Source organism: Psammomys obesus, unplaced genomic scaffold, assembly GCF_907164565.1.
Source record: "Psammomys obesus unplaced genomic scaffold, mPsaObe1.curated_primary_1811, whole genome shotgun sequence".
Taxonomy (NCBI): Eukaryota; Metazoa; Chordata; class Mammalia; order Rodentia; family Muridae; genus Psammomys; species Psammomys obesus.
The window spans coordinates 2,333,443-2,347,032 of record NW_026585626.1 but is presented as its reverse complement, the minus strand read 5'-3'; the positions used below and the strand labels follow the sequence as shown (position 1 = coordinate 2,347,032).

General features: G+C 46.0%; 1 protein-coding gene across 1 annotated transcript in view; it reads right to left on the bottom strand.

Annotated features, from left to right (window-relative positions):
• Nucleotides 1-13,590, bottom strand: part of Tnfrsf21 (TNF receptor superfamily member 21) — a 74,307-nt gene that overhangs the window by 4,701 nt on the left and 56,016 nt on the right. The window lies entirely within an intron of this gene.

Sequence of the window (13,590 nt, the reverse complement as noted above, 5' to 3'; positions counted from 1 at the left end):
GTGTGTGTGTGTGTGTGTGTGTGTGTGTGTGTGTGTGTGTGTGTGTGTATGGGGGAGGGGAGATTCCTTCTCACACCAGTCAACATTTCCAGAGGTCCATTTCTGAGCGATTCTAGACTCTGCCAAGTTGACAACAGGAACCATATATATTTACCAAGCTGTTCTCAGGAGAGTGGAGCTGGGCACAGGTAAGAAGAAACTTAAACACTAACAACCAGAAGGAGTCTTAGATCGTATCCAGATGTTCTCCTATGCCATGAGCTGAATTTCATCCCAAATGTATACATGGACATCCTAACTGCAACACCATTACAGATAAGGCCACTATGTCTGGTGTTCTTAAGAGAGAGAGAGAGAGAGAGAGAGAGAGAGAGCAGGACACAGGTACACAGAAGAGAGTCCCTTGAAGGCACCGGCTTCCAGTGAAGGTGAGAGGCCCAACAAAGCACTGCTTCTGATTTCGGGTGTCAAGGCTCCAAAAACGGGGTGAAAACAAGCTTCTGTTGTTGAAGGCACCCCGTTTGTAGCGCTTTGTTACTGCAGCCCCAGCAAACTGTAACAGACCCCCCAGACCTTAGCACAACCATCGCCCAGCATATAGGCAGCACCACCTGCCAAAACGAGAACAAAGACCTACTCCACCAAAGTCCATAGCTTTGGGAAAGCCCCTACATGTACCAACCTTGCTTTCTGGCTTTCGCAGTTTCGCTTCTGTCTAACTGCCCTTGATAACTGAGGTATGTTAACCCCAGGGTTCGGTTTTCTGCTGAAAATCTCCCCTTGGGAAAGGCTTGGGGATGCTCTCAGGTCCCAAGCACCCAGTGTGGTGGCTGGCCAGTTAATAAAGCCTTTCTGTTGTCTTGAACCTGCATCCCAGTGGGTTTTCTCTGGTGGCTACCTCATAACGAAACTAAGACAATATCCCAAACAGGTAGAAACTTCAGCCTGGAGTGAAGTAACTTGTCTGTTTTTTAATTGTGTGAATATGTGGGGTGGAGGTAGGGTAGGCACACTAGTTCAGGTACCCACAGAGACCAGAAGAGGGTGATGAGTACCCCAGAGCCAGAGCTGCAGATGAGCAACCGGGAGGTGGGCGCTGAGAACCAAAATCAGGTGGTCTGCAAGAGGAGTGCACGCTCTTAATAGCTGAGCCATCTCTCCAGCCCTCCCTTTCTTTTCAAATACTTTATTTTTTTAATTGATGTGTCTCTCTGTGTGTATGCCATAGGTGTGCACATGCTTTCGAAGGTTGTAAGAGGGCATCGGATTCCTTGGAGATGGAGTTACAGCCATTCAGCATAGGTCCTGGGAATCAAACTTGGGTCCTCTGGGAGAGCAGTCAGCGCTCTTACCCACTGAGCCATCTCTTCAGGCTTAGTTACGTGCTTTCTTAAGTTCCAACAGGCATGAGGCAGAACTAAACAGAGCGAAGGTTTTCTGACTTGTCATTTCCAGAGACTGACAGCAAAGAACAGGGGAGCCCCAGTCCGCAGGATGCAGCAGAGACCCCAGTGCTTGCTCTCCACAGTGGGGTCACAGCAGTAGACGGAGCCAACTAACTAGACAGTTCAGACAGGACAGTTAAGTTCCACACTACTCTGCCTGCTCTGTGAAGAATGGTTTTAGGGGGTGAGAAGCTGGGGACATGGATAGATGCTCCTACAGTAGCGAAGTGAGGGATGACCACAACTTATGCCAAGAAGGAGCAGTGGAGATGGCAGGGGGGGGGGCACTTGGGGATACAGTGTATACACTCACTCTATGGGTGAAAAGACCAAAGCCCAGAGAGGGTACATAGTTACCCTGAGAAAAACCAGTGTTCGTTTTGAGTCTATTTGACCTCTCCACTCTGCCCTTACTTTGGAAAAAAAAAAAAAGCTTTAGAATCCCATCAGGCACTTAAGTAATACTCTAGCTCATTGACTTTACAGCTTTCCGGGCATAATGGTTAACACAAATTGTCAAGTTGGCAAGATCTACAATCACCTAGCAGACAAACCTCTGGGAATGATTGTGAGGGTGAAAAGAGTCACCCTAAATGTAGGAACTATTCCTTTGCTGGCCGGAATACCAGGCCAAAGAAAAAGAAGATGGGGCTAGAGAGATGGCTCAACAGTTAAGAACACTTCCTGCCCAACAGTTAAGAACACCAGGGTTGAGTTCCTAGCATTCACAAATGCCTAAAATGTCATCTCCAGAGGATCTCACCCCCTCCTCTGGTCCTCACAGGCTCCCCCATATACGTGGTATCCACGTACCCACACATAGACATAAATGAAAATAAAATCAATATTTTTTAAAAGATGGAGTGAGCTGAGCGCCAGCATCCATTTTTGGCTGCCTCAAGCTACTGGTGCCATGCCTGGGCTGGGTCTCCTTGAACCGTAAGTTATTATAAAGCCTCTTACATTGTTTCTCACCAGGCATTCGGTCATGGCAATGAGAAAAACAACAACAACAACAACTAATATACCTAGCATGGATAAGTATCCAGGAAGCCATTGGCCAGTCACACAGGACAGGGCTGAGAAGGCCACCATACATTCTCTCGAAGCCGTTGATAGTCACCCTGAGAATCCCCTGTCATTCTCAAAAGCCCTTCAAGTGAGAGGCTGTCGACCTCTCCAGACAAAACACCGACTCTGATTTGAAACAGATTACATTAAAGGGTTACATAAGACACGAAGCAGGCATGTCTGTCTTTTACTACTCTTAGCGACAGAGATATTTTCCGAAAGTGATTGAAGAGCTAGCTGTAAAGGCCACCGATTCTCGCACACCACTGACAATCTAGCAAGATGTTCCTGTAAAGCACCACCCACAGCTGGCTCTGCTTCCAGAGTGGGCTCCAGAACTGGTTAACATGCAGGCCCAGAGGGGACTTTCTGATCACCAGATAAGGGTTATGCACATGCTGTGAGTTTTCATTCAACGGGCCCTGGCATAGGGTGCTGCTCCCTAAAAATGCACGCAGTCACTAATTCATGCCAACATCCTCCTTTGTGCCCCCAAGCGACAAAAGAACACTTGTCTGCATTCTGGTTCTCAGAGACATTACGCTGGTGGACATGGTCCATCAATATAGCACACTGTTCTTGGGGGAAGAAAAAAAAAAAGGAAAGCGCTTCCCACCCACAAATTCGTGCCAATGAAGACATCCCACCCACCTATTTCCTGCACTCATTTAGGACTTTCGATCTTTGTTCTCCAAGCAACTTTTCGAGAAGCTGGATTATAAGTACTGGGTTTCCAGCATAACTGCGCAAGGCATCGAGCTGATGCCCCTGTTGTTAACAGGAGCCAGGTGAATATGAAGGTGCCCCAGTGAGGGCCCCAACATCATCACATTGGAGCTTCCGAGTTAGTATGGCTAAAGCCAAAGACCACGAGATACGAATCCTTCTAAAAATCTACTCTCTGGCTCTGGGCGGCTGGCTGCATTCTGGATCTATCTGACAGCTATTTGTATTTTCCCCCCTGTTAGTTCATAGAAATGTCTTTCCTCCTCTTACCTAATATTTACAATAGCTCCCGAAGCTGCTTTGCAAGCCTGTATTAGTTATTGTGATCCCTGAAATACCTCCGACAGTAAGCACCAGGCTTTTCGGGAGGAAACAATTACTCTATTAATTATGAAAGTTTGCAATTTGGCATTTTGAGTTTATAGCAACAAAGAGCATCAGTATTAAGCTGACAATATTATTTAAAAGAGAAGCTATGTTTTGTTTTGTTTTAGACATAATCATGTACAGCCCGGGATGGCTTCTAACTCACTATGCAGCCAAGGATGACCTTAAACATCTGATCCTCTTGTGTCTACAGTCGTGATTTTGCCAAGATGGAGAATCAAACCCAGGGCTTTGTGCCTAGTAGACAATAACCCTGCAAACTGAGCCACATTCCCAGCCAGAGAAGACACCAAAACAAGAAAAGCTGATTTCCTCAGAAGAGAGTCACAAAACAGAGTAACTTAGTTCATTCCTTAAGCATCTTTCGGCTCTCCAAATTATCTGTGGGGGCATATTAATTTTGTCATAGAAATAGAAGGCCTATTGTTTTTTTAAAAGCATCCCCGCTGATAAGTCTATTTCCCTTCTACTAATTCAAAGCTGTTGTGGCTGGGGCAACTGTGCTTCTGTTGGGTTGAAAACCAGGACTCCTGGCAGCATGTCTCTGCAGTTTCGTCCCTCTGAATTTTCATGAGGTGTTCATGGGCCCAAACTTCTCAAACACCCCCAGCTTACTGAAGAGGGGGAGTACCCTGAGACCTAGATGAAGGGCTCTGGGAAAACTCAGCCAGGAAGGAAATGTATATACCAGATAGTTGTTGATTCTCCAGAAAAACTAGAAAACCATGGTTCTTTTTGCTTTAAAAGCTGTGAGATGAGTTAATCATGAGACAATCAGAGAGAGAGAGAGCCAGGGAGGCATGGGAAGAGGAGGGATGGGGTAGAGGGGAGAAAACCTCCCGAGGCAGTCCAAACCATAAGAGTTCTATTGAGTGCCCCTGCAGAACATGCTATTTTGTTTGGCCCCAAGAGTCCCTGGACTCCTCCCGATTAGTCTCCGTGCAGGTACAGTTAGTACGTCCAGATGCTTATTCATCCAAAGTGAAGGGAGGGTAGATAAACAGCTGCCCTTACCTTACAGCTGAGTCAGCCCTCCAGCCCCATGGCTGCTGTGGTTTCCTTTTAGAATATCAGCAACATGGAAGGTAGAGACACATCTAAACGGATGTGATAGACACAGGAGAGGCTGGGGCCCGAGCATATCTCAGGGACTGTGACAAGGCATCTACCTTGTGCTGGAGCTCAGCAGCCATCCTCTTGTCCCATTTCCACAGAGTTCTTGCAAGGTCTCCCAGTTCCAGGCAGAGGAGCCCACTCTGGCTCCTCACCTCAACTGGAAACCTCCACTGCTGTTATGATGCTAGAAACTCATGGCTGGCCCTTCCATGAATGAACTGGGAAGCTGCCGTGTTCCTTGGCTACTGGGGATGGTGAGCCATGAACACTGAAGGAAAACCTTTCCACACCTTATTAATGACAAGGGTGATGTCAAATATCAAGCAATATTTTGCGTTGTCTACTTTGCTTCCTCCCCATAACCTGGCAGCAGCTCTGAGTGTCCTTTGCAAGCAGGAGTAAGTACCTGTTCTAAACTCCCTAGGTACTTCTTCAGAGTGCATTTGCTGTTCCCCATATTTAAATGCTCAAGAAATCAAATGAAATTAAAAGGTCTCCGAAGTCCCAGCAAATCACCACCGGGGAAATAGGAGATATCCCATTAACCAGCTGTGTGGTCTTAGGAAAACCACTTCCCTAGTCAGACTGGCTTGTATATTTTTTTCAAACTCAAAGCAAATGTTAATTCACCTCTAAGTTGTTTCGACTCAAACTCTCTTGCATACTGCTTCTTTTATTATTGCTATTATTACATTCTCTTAACCCCACCCCCTGCCATATGACCAAATCCCTTTCTCCCTCTTTGCCAAGTTATCCCTATTTGGTTCATTCATCTAAGGTTTACCGGAGTTATTGTTGGTTACTACCCAATTACGATCTCCCTGTGGTTGCACAATCTGTATTCACAAAATGAATTAACGACTTTGATTCATCAGTGATTCCCCCAAAATGAAGCATTAATTATGCAGCCCGGATACTCCTTGCCAGCCTGTTAAAACAGTTCAACTTTTAACGCCTTAGGCCCTGGCATGCCCCAGATGAATACCGCCATGCCCTCTCCCCTATGAGGTAGCCATGGATGCCTGGTGGTCTCTAAGGAAGTCCCTGATACACAAAAGCCACCCTTTCCCCCTAACATTCCCTCAATGGCTCATCTACCACCATGAAGGACAGGAAGTTCTCAGATTGCTGGTGAAAAATCTCTGTCATTTTAATAATGGTTTCAAGAGTGTCCTTTGCTAACCGCAGCTGAAACTCAATGCTTACCCTGAGTTGAATAGCTGGCCACCCAGATTCCGTAAGAAGGAACTTTAAGCCATATCCAGGGTTTGGGGTGTAGTTCAGTTTGTAGTGTCTCCATCTAGCATGCTCATGCACCTGGGTTTGATATTCAGCACCTCATAAAACTGGGCACATACCTGCAGTCCTAGCATGCAGGAGGTGAAGGTAGGAGGGTCAGAAATTCAAGGTCAAGCTTAAGAGGAGCCTGGACTATAAGACCCTATCTTTGAAAAGAGTAGGAGAATGAGAAGAGCCGGTGGTCACAAAACGCCAAGCTGAATCTGTACAAGCTGTCTGTAATCTACTGCTGAGGAATGAAAACCCCACTGCGCTTAGAGAAGCTGAATCCCATAAACTCAGGCCAGGAAAAGCTGTCCTGGCCTCTGGGCAGTGGAAGGGTTGATCAGCCTGGGCTGCCTGGGCATGGAACTCAGAGGCCTTACCCTCCTCCGGCTGCACAGCTGCTCTAGAATAGCAGCATTGAATGAGGGATTCTGTAAACACCACCCACTTTGACTGAGACCAATAATTTGTTTTCTATTTGAAAACAGTTCAGATCCCAGCAGACCAGAGATGGATCAGTTAAGAAAAACAAACACACTGAATTTCCGCTAAAGGTTTATCTCAAGGGAATTACAGTCACAAATAAGTATAAAATGACAACTATGTAGGGAGCGTGATGTTATCTCAAGCCTCTTTCCCCTGCTGTCCCAGCTGCTCATATAATGAAGATGAAATTAGATCTCAGACCATCAGCAGGTCCATGGAGGAGTCTCAGCTTGAGCCCTATCTTCCTTGCCAGGTCAGTATTTTGTAATATCTGACCACATCAAGTCCACTGGTCCTTATGTTAGACAACAAGAAATCAGATGACAAAGCAATAAAGAAGTTGAATTCAGGGCTGGGGAGACTTGGTGCTCACAGGTTAAAAGCACTTGTTGCTCTTGCAAAGGACCCAAGTTTGATTCCCAACACCTACATAGTGGCTCGCCACCCTCTGCCACTCCAGTTTCGGGTGATTCCATCCTTTTTTTGATCTCCACAGGAACCAGACATCTGCTTGCAGTGCGCACACTCATGTGCAGGCAAAACATGCTATGTGTTCCCAGGAGTTCAGATAAGAAGGGTTAGCAAGCAGATCATAACAAGATTTTATCTGAATCTACTTCATTCCCAAGCTCAGACTGAAGAATGCCTGAGATAAGGATTTCTTAACAATCCCTGGTGAAAAACAAAAGGCCATGCACTTGAAAGAGAGCAAGGAAGGGCATATGGGAAGGCTTGGGGGAAGAGGGAATTGAAGTAATTACATCATAATCTTAAAAAAAAAAAAAAAAAAAAAACCACACACACTATCTTCATTAAAAGGGGAAGTAGGTTTCCTTTAAATTTTAAACGAGAAGAAACAATTGTTTTTAAAAACTATTTTTATTGTTACTTATTTGTGAGAGTGTGTATGTGGTGTGTGTGTGTGTGTGTGTGTGTGTGTGTGTGTGTGTGCTCGAATGTGGTCAGATAGGTATCAGATCCCTTAGAGCTGAAGTTACAGACAGTTGTGAGCTGCCTGATGTTGGTACTGGTACCCGAACTCAGGTCTTCTGCTAAGACAATAAGCTCTCTGAATCACTGGGCCATCTCTCCAGCCCTGGCAATGGCTTTTAAATTATCTTCTGAAGTGTGAATTCTTGCTGAACCAAACTTAGAACAAGGAGTCCTGCTTAAAATAAACCAAACTTCCTGAACTTTTTTTTTTTTTTAAGGGTTTCTCTGTGTAGCCCTGACTGTCCGGGAACTCGAGCTGTAGACCAGGCTGGCCATGAACTCATAGATCTGCCTGTTTTTCCCTCCCAAATGCTGAGATTAAAGGAGTGCCCAACCATTGACCAGCATAACTTTTTTCCCCCCAAACAAAAAGTTCATAGATGGAAATGGCATATTGATTTCCAGACTTTTCGGAAAAGATGGTCAGATGTTTAGAGTCAGAGAAATGGGAAGATGCATTGGAAATAGCCACATATACAAGGGATAAATCAAGCATGTTGAAATAAAAAAGATGATTGACAAGTTTCTTATTTTCTTTCCTTCTTTCTTCCTCTCTAGCCCAGCCTTGACATCAGGAGACACTCGAAGAGGTGTATTTATTGCCTAAGGAAAGAACTTTGCTAACACTTCCAGTCTAAATCACCAATTAGCAGGCGGACAGCACAGGCCCGCTACTGTCTAACCCTCCCCGGGGTCACTGAAGATCACGGGAGGGAAGTAAGGAGCAGGAACACATGCCAAGATGGGTCTCCCTGGGGACTCCCAGGCCAAGCCACGGAAGAAGCATAGATTACTAAACAAGAAGCCAGGAGTCAAGGTCCATAGCATCACTTTACCCACTCTGGAGAGAAACTCATTGTTAACCTGGCCAGCCAATGCCTGAGGCCACTGGGAGACCGTCTGAAGAGACACTTTCTCCCTCCCTGATTAGTTGAGGCCCAGTTAGAATATTGTTAAAACTTAAGTCTTACTGAAGACTATGCATAAGTTAGCTTGGGGGTTAATTAGCCATGATAGACAGAATCTTAAAACCCTTAAACCCAAATCCAGGTGTTACTGGAATGGGGCATCTGTGAGTTTTAACCATTCCTGAGAGTTTGTGTTTCAGAAAGGGCTCCTCAAAGATTATGCTATGTCAAAGTGTGAACAGTCAGTCTTTGCCCTAAGCAAAAGAACTCTTCATTTCCCGGGTGCACAGATGGAAAGCTGTGGGAAGCCACAAGATGTGCTTCAAAAGCAGCCAAAGCTGGTTGGAACCAGCTGGCTCCAGAGGGAGGGAGGGAGTGCCCCGCCCAGCTGCTGGGGCGGGTGTCTGCAAGCTGTCCAGGCTGCTGACAGCAAGGGTACTGCTGTTGCAGCCCTGAGCTGACTCACTGACGAGCTTTCTTAAAAATAAAGGAAGCGAGGAGGAGAGTAATCAGGCTTTCTCCGTTCTGTGTGGGAACCCACTTGAGTCTTAGATTTGCCAAACTTTGCACCGTCAGGATACTGGGAGACCTTGCTGTTTAGAAATCAGGGTTTCCCCACAGTGCAGTCTAGACAGTTCTAACCATGAAAACATGTTGCATAAACTTTTTAAAAGCTTGCCTGAGGACCTGAAGAACAGAAAGTAATTTCATAGGAAATAATGCCTTGAAGTACTAAGATTAAAGGTGTGTGCCACCATGCTTGGCCCAACTAAGTTCTTTCTTTCTTTCTTTCTTTCTTTCTTTCTTTCTTTCTTTCTTTCCCTCCCTCCCTTCCTTCCTTCCCTTTCCTTTTTTTAAGATTTCACCTTATCTTTTGTTGTTTAAAACATATTACATTTATTTATTTATTGTGCTTGTATGTATGTGTGTGTGTGATGTGTGCTTTCATCCAACAGTGACCATATGGAGGGCAGGAGACAAATGTGTGCCGTTGGGTCTCTCCTGCCACCATGTAGAGATGGAAAACACGTAGCCAGTTTTGGCAGCAGGTGCCTTTACCCACTGAGCCACTTCAGAGGCCCTCAATTAGGTTTTTCTTGAGCCTGACAGATTTGGTTAAACTAGCATTGCTTAATAAATTCCCCGACTTTGTGCTGTTATAACCTCAACACACCTGGTTTCTACCCTAGGGGCACCCCCTCCTCAGACTCAGTCCAGGTTTCAGCCGCTCAGACAGTTCCCACAGAGGTTAACCACTGTGTTAGCAATTTCCTGCTCACTGTTCCCCAAGTCAGTATGTACACAGCACCAACAAGCAGGGACAAACAGTCTCCACCCATACCATTCTCGAGGTTAGCCGATACAGCGCTGACTCACTCCTTCGGTGAGTCTGTAGATGTCTACCGCTGACCTCACCTGTTCTGGCATGCAAGTAGCTTCTACCTCTGTGGTAGCGAATATCACTGGCCATTGTTGAGTAGGCTTGGGTTTGCATCTCTCTGAAAGCAGGAGAACGCCTTGCCCTTTCCTCTCTGCCAGTCTGAGGCTAACACCCGCCTATGGTACAAAGTCCTCAGTTTCCTCTCTAACACCAACCCAACTCTCCTCTTACTTTGTACAAACTATTTTTCTTGAAGAAGTTAATCCCGTGCTGTCGATAATCTCCCCTAGGCGTGTGTATCTGCTCAGAACTGTACACATTTCCTACCGCCTCTCCTCGGGGGTCTGGCGGTCCTCACTGAAGTGGATGCCAGGTGACCCAGGATTCCACTTTTATAAAGACTTTTGTACACCTTCTACGCTCTCTGCCATTTTCAGAAGCACCTCCCCTACATGGGATCATAACATAAATACCTGCCCCCCATTTTTTGGCAATGAATTATTTTCATGATAGGTGGTTCCACTTCTTCTCACTCACCACTACTGGAGGTAAGTGGATTTCTACACACGTTTACATTCAGAGGTAAGTGGACATTTTTTTTTTTTTTTACAGGAAAATCAAAATCGATGTCTGTCTGTCCTTCAAGGAAAGTGCTGAAATCGATGGCTGCACGATAAAACCTACTGCAGATGGGATGTGATTTCCTCATGAGCTAGTGACGCAAGGTAATAACAGACCCATGGACAGTCCTGAAACACAGGATGGATAAGCCTGGCCAAGGTGGAAGCCATCAGCTCATTTCCACGTGGGTTTGAGCTTCAAAGCAATAAAATAAAACCTGTTCTCCAGTCCTGGTAATTGATGGAGAAAAGTGTCCCTTCCCCTCCCCCCACAATATGGATTCTGACTTCCTTGCATTTGAAGAAAGCTAGAAAGAGTGTGGATTAAGTGGGTGAAAAATGTCATCAATAATAGACTTAGGCCTTTTGGAATACTGAGTCACCATCTCTGGGGTGAGGGGAGGGTAGGAAGATATTGAAAAGCCAACAAATCTCTTCACAGCACTTTCACAAAATATATTTTTAAAACATTGTCCTACATACCTGCCCTTCTTACAAACATGACAGCACCCGGGGATAGACCCCTGGTTGGTCTTTTACTGCTTTGGAGGGCGTGTCTGAGTGCCCATGAGGAGGCTTAGCACACAAGGGACCCTGGATAGATGCTTGCTGAATAAAGTACCTGTGTAAAGCCATCCTGCCCTTCAGAGAAATAACAGCAAAAAAATAATAATAGTGATAATAAAGCGTGTGTGTGTGTGTTCTTGTACACGCACACGTCTGAAGCAGGTAGTGTATTAAGACAGTTTCTGAGCCAGGCAGCGGTGGTGCACACCCTTAATCCCAGCACTCTGGAAGCAGAGGCAGGGGGCTCTCTGAGTTACAGGCCAACATGGTCTACAGAGTGAGTGCCAGGACATCCAGGACTACACACATACACAAAACCTGCCCTTAAAAAGAAAGTTATGAAATGTGATAAATGTATTCTTGGCAACTGCTGGACTATGTTCCCTTATTTCACGGTCACGAGTATATTGCTCTAAAACAGCGGCTCTCAACCTTCCTGATGCTGCGACCTTTAACACGATTCCTTATACTGTGGTGACCCTCAACAATGAAATTATTTTTGTTGCTACTTCATAACTGTAATTTTGCTACTGGTGTGAATCGTAATGTAAATATCCGATATGCAGAAGGTCTTAGGTGACCCCTGTGGATAGGTTTTTCAACCCCCCCCCAAAAAAAGGGGGTATGACTCTCACGTTGAGAACCACTCATCTAAAGGAAGATAGAAGAGCCACAAAGATCCATGTCAAACACACACCCTTTTAGTTTAGGAGAACTTTACAAGGATGTCTAGAAGAAACTGAGGCAAGGGGACAGAACTGGGCTTGCCCACGTTCACACAGGGAGTGGAGAAAGCAAAACCCAACTCTAACCGGGAGAAAACTCAAATCTTGGATCTGTCAATCCCCATTATCTGTTATTCAACGTCTGAAGCCCCGCACTTGATGTGGAGGGGACGTCAGAACCTCACTCTTGTACCTACTTCCTACAGACCAGCCCAAAGTTTCTGTAGAGCACAAACCTTCCTGTTGAGCCAAGTAAAGGGGGATGTGAGGACACACACTGTTTGCAAAGGTGAAGGGTTCAGAAGCTCCTAGAGCAAGCAGGCAGAGGCAGGTGCCTGCTAAAAACATGGGACTTCTCAGGGAAGAAGACCAAAGGGCTTTTCTGAGTGAAACCATGGTCTTGTCCTTTAAGACACACAACCACACCTCAGCCTTGGTTTCCTGGGCATGTCCAGACTGAGAATGCCCACTGACGCTGTAAGCTCCCACACTCATTTCCAGTATAACATCTGCTCATGCCAGTGAATTCTAATCATCAGTCCTGGCACACAGGCCTTCATCTTGGAGACAGAATGCTTTGAGAGGCAGGGATCACCCCACTTCTTCACCTGCTATCAGCTAGTATATCACAGCACCAGCGTGAGTGACTGTACGAGTGTTTTTGGCCCTTGTTTTGTTTGCTGTTTTGTTAGTTTGTTTGACAGGTTCTTATTGTGTACCCTGGCTGAACTGTGTCGCTCAGGCTGGTCTCAAACTCTTGGCATTTCTCCTGTTTCAGCATCTTGTGCAGGTACTATCGCTGAGTGTTTGGGATACTGTTATAAGTAAATCAGCCTGAAATGCCACTGAAAGTTTCAAGTCCATTCGCAGATATGGCTCCCCTGTGCCTCATAACCAGCAACATGAAACATACCTGAACCCACACCTGAGCTGAACGTGTCAGCAATCCCTCAGCGCTGTTTCTTACTACCCTGGAAGTTCCCCAGATCCCACTGTCATGCTCTGTGATTAAGTAACATGTCCTTAAATGACCCTCTCTACACTGCAGTGACACAGCAAAGAACAGGGCCTAGATCCATGCAAGCATGGTCTTAGCTCCTTAGGCCTGAGGACAATAAGTTCTATTTTCTAGAAAATAAACAACAACTGCCACACAAAAGACCAAAGCAAACAAGCATGTAAACCTCATTTGGATCACTGAAAAGCCGACTGAAATGTACAGCTGCTATTTACCCCAACTCACTGTCACTACATTTCTGAAAATAGCTAGTCCCCGGTCAGACCCATAGATAAGGACAGCTGCATCCTGCGGCTTGGCAGCAAAAAGCCAGGAGCTGTGGCCACCTCAGCAGCCAGAGCGGCAGTGTCCTCAGCAAAGGGAAGCTCATCCCTTCCCTAGGACCTGGGATTTTCCCAGCTGCTGGAGCCACACCAGCCAGCATCTAACACAAAGGCTACTGTAAGACGGCGGGGAGGGATGGAGGGAGGTGGGAGCAGAGGGGAGGAAGGACAGTACAAGCGTGGCCAGGCACTCTGATCCCGAGAGGGGTGGGTTTCCAAAGGCTGAAAATTGAAGTAAAGAACAGCAAAGTCAGCTGAGTTCCCTGGCTGTTAAATTGCAGTGTAGTCTCACCTGCCTTATCTCACTGGGCAGAGAGGGTGAAAGGAAGGCAAGCAGGCTCAAGCGCCCTATACCCACACTACTCAGTACAAGCAGCTGAGGTAGGGCTTTAGATCAATTAAAACTGCAGTGCTTCTTTCTCTCTTTCCTCCCCCTCCCTCCTCTTGGTCTTGGTCTCTCTCCTTTCCTTTCTTTCTTTCTTTCTTTCTTTCTTTCTTTCTTTCTTTCTTTCTTTCTTTCTTTCTTTCTTTCTTTCTTTC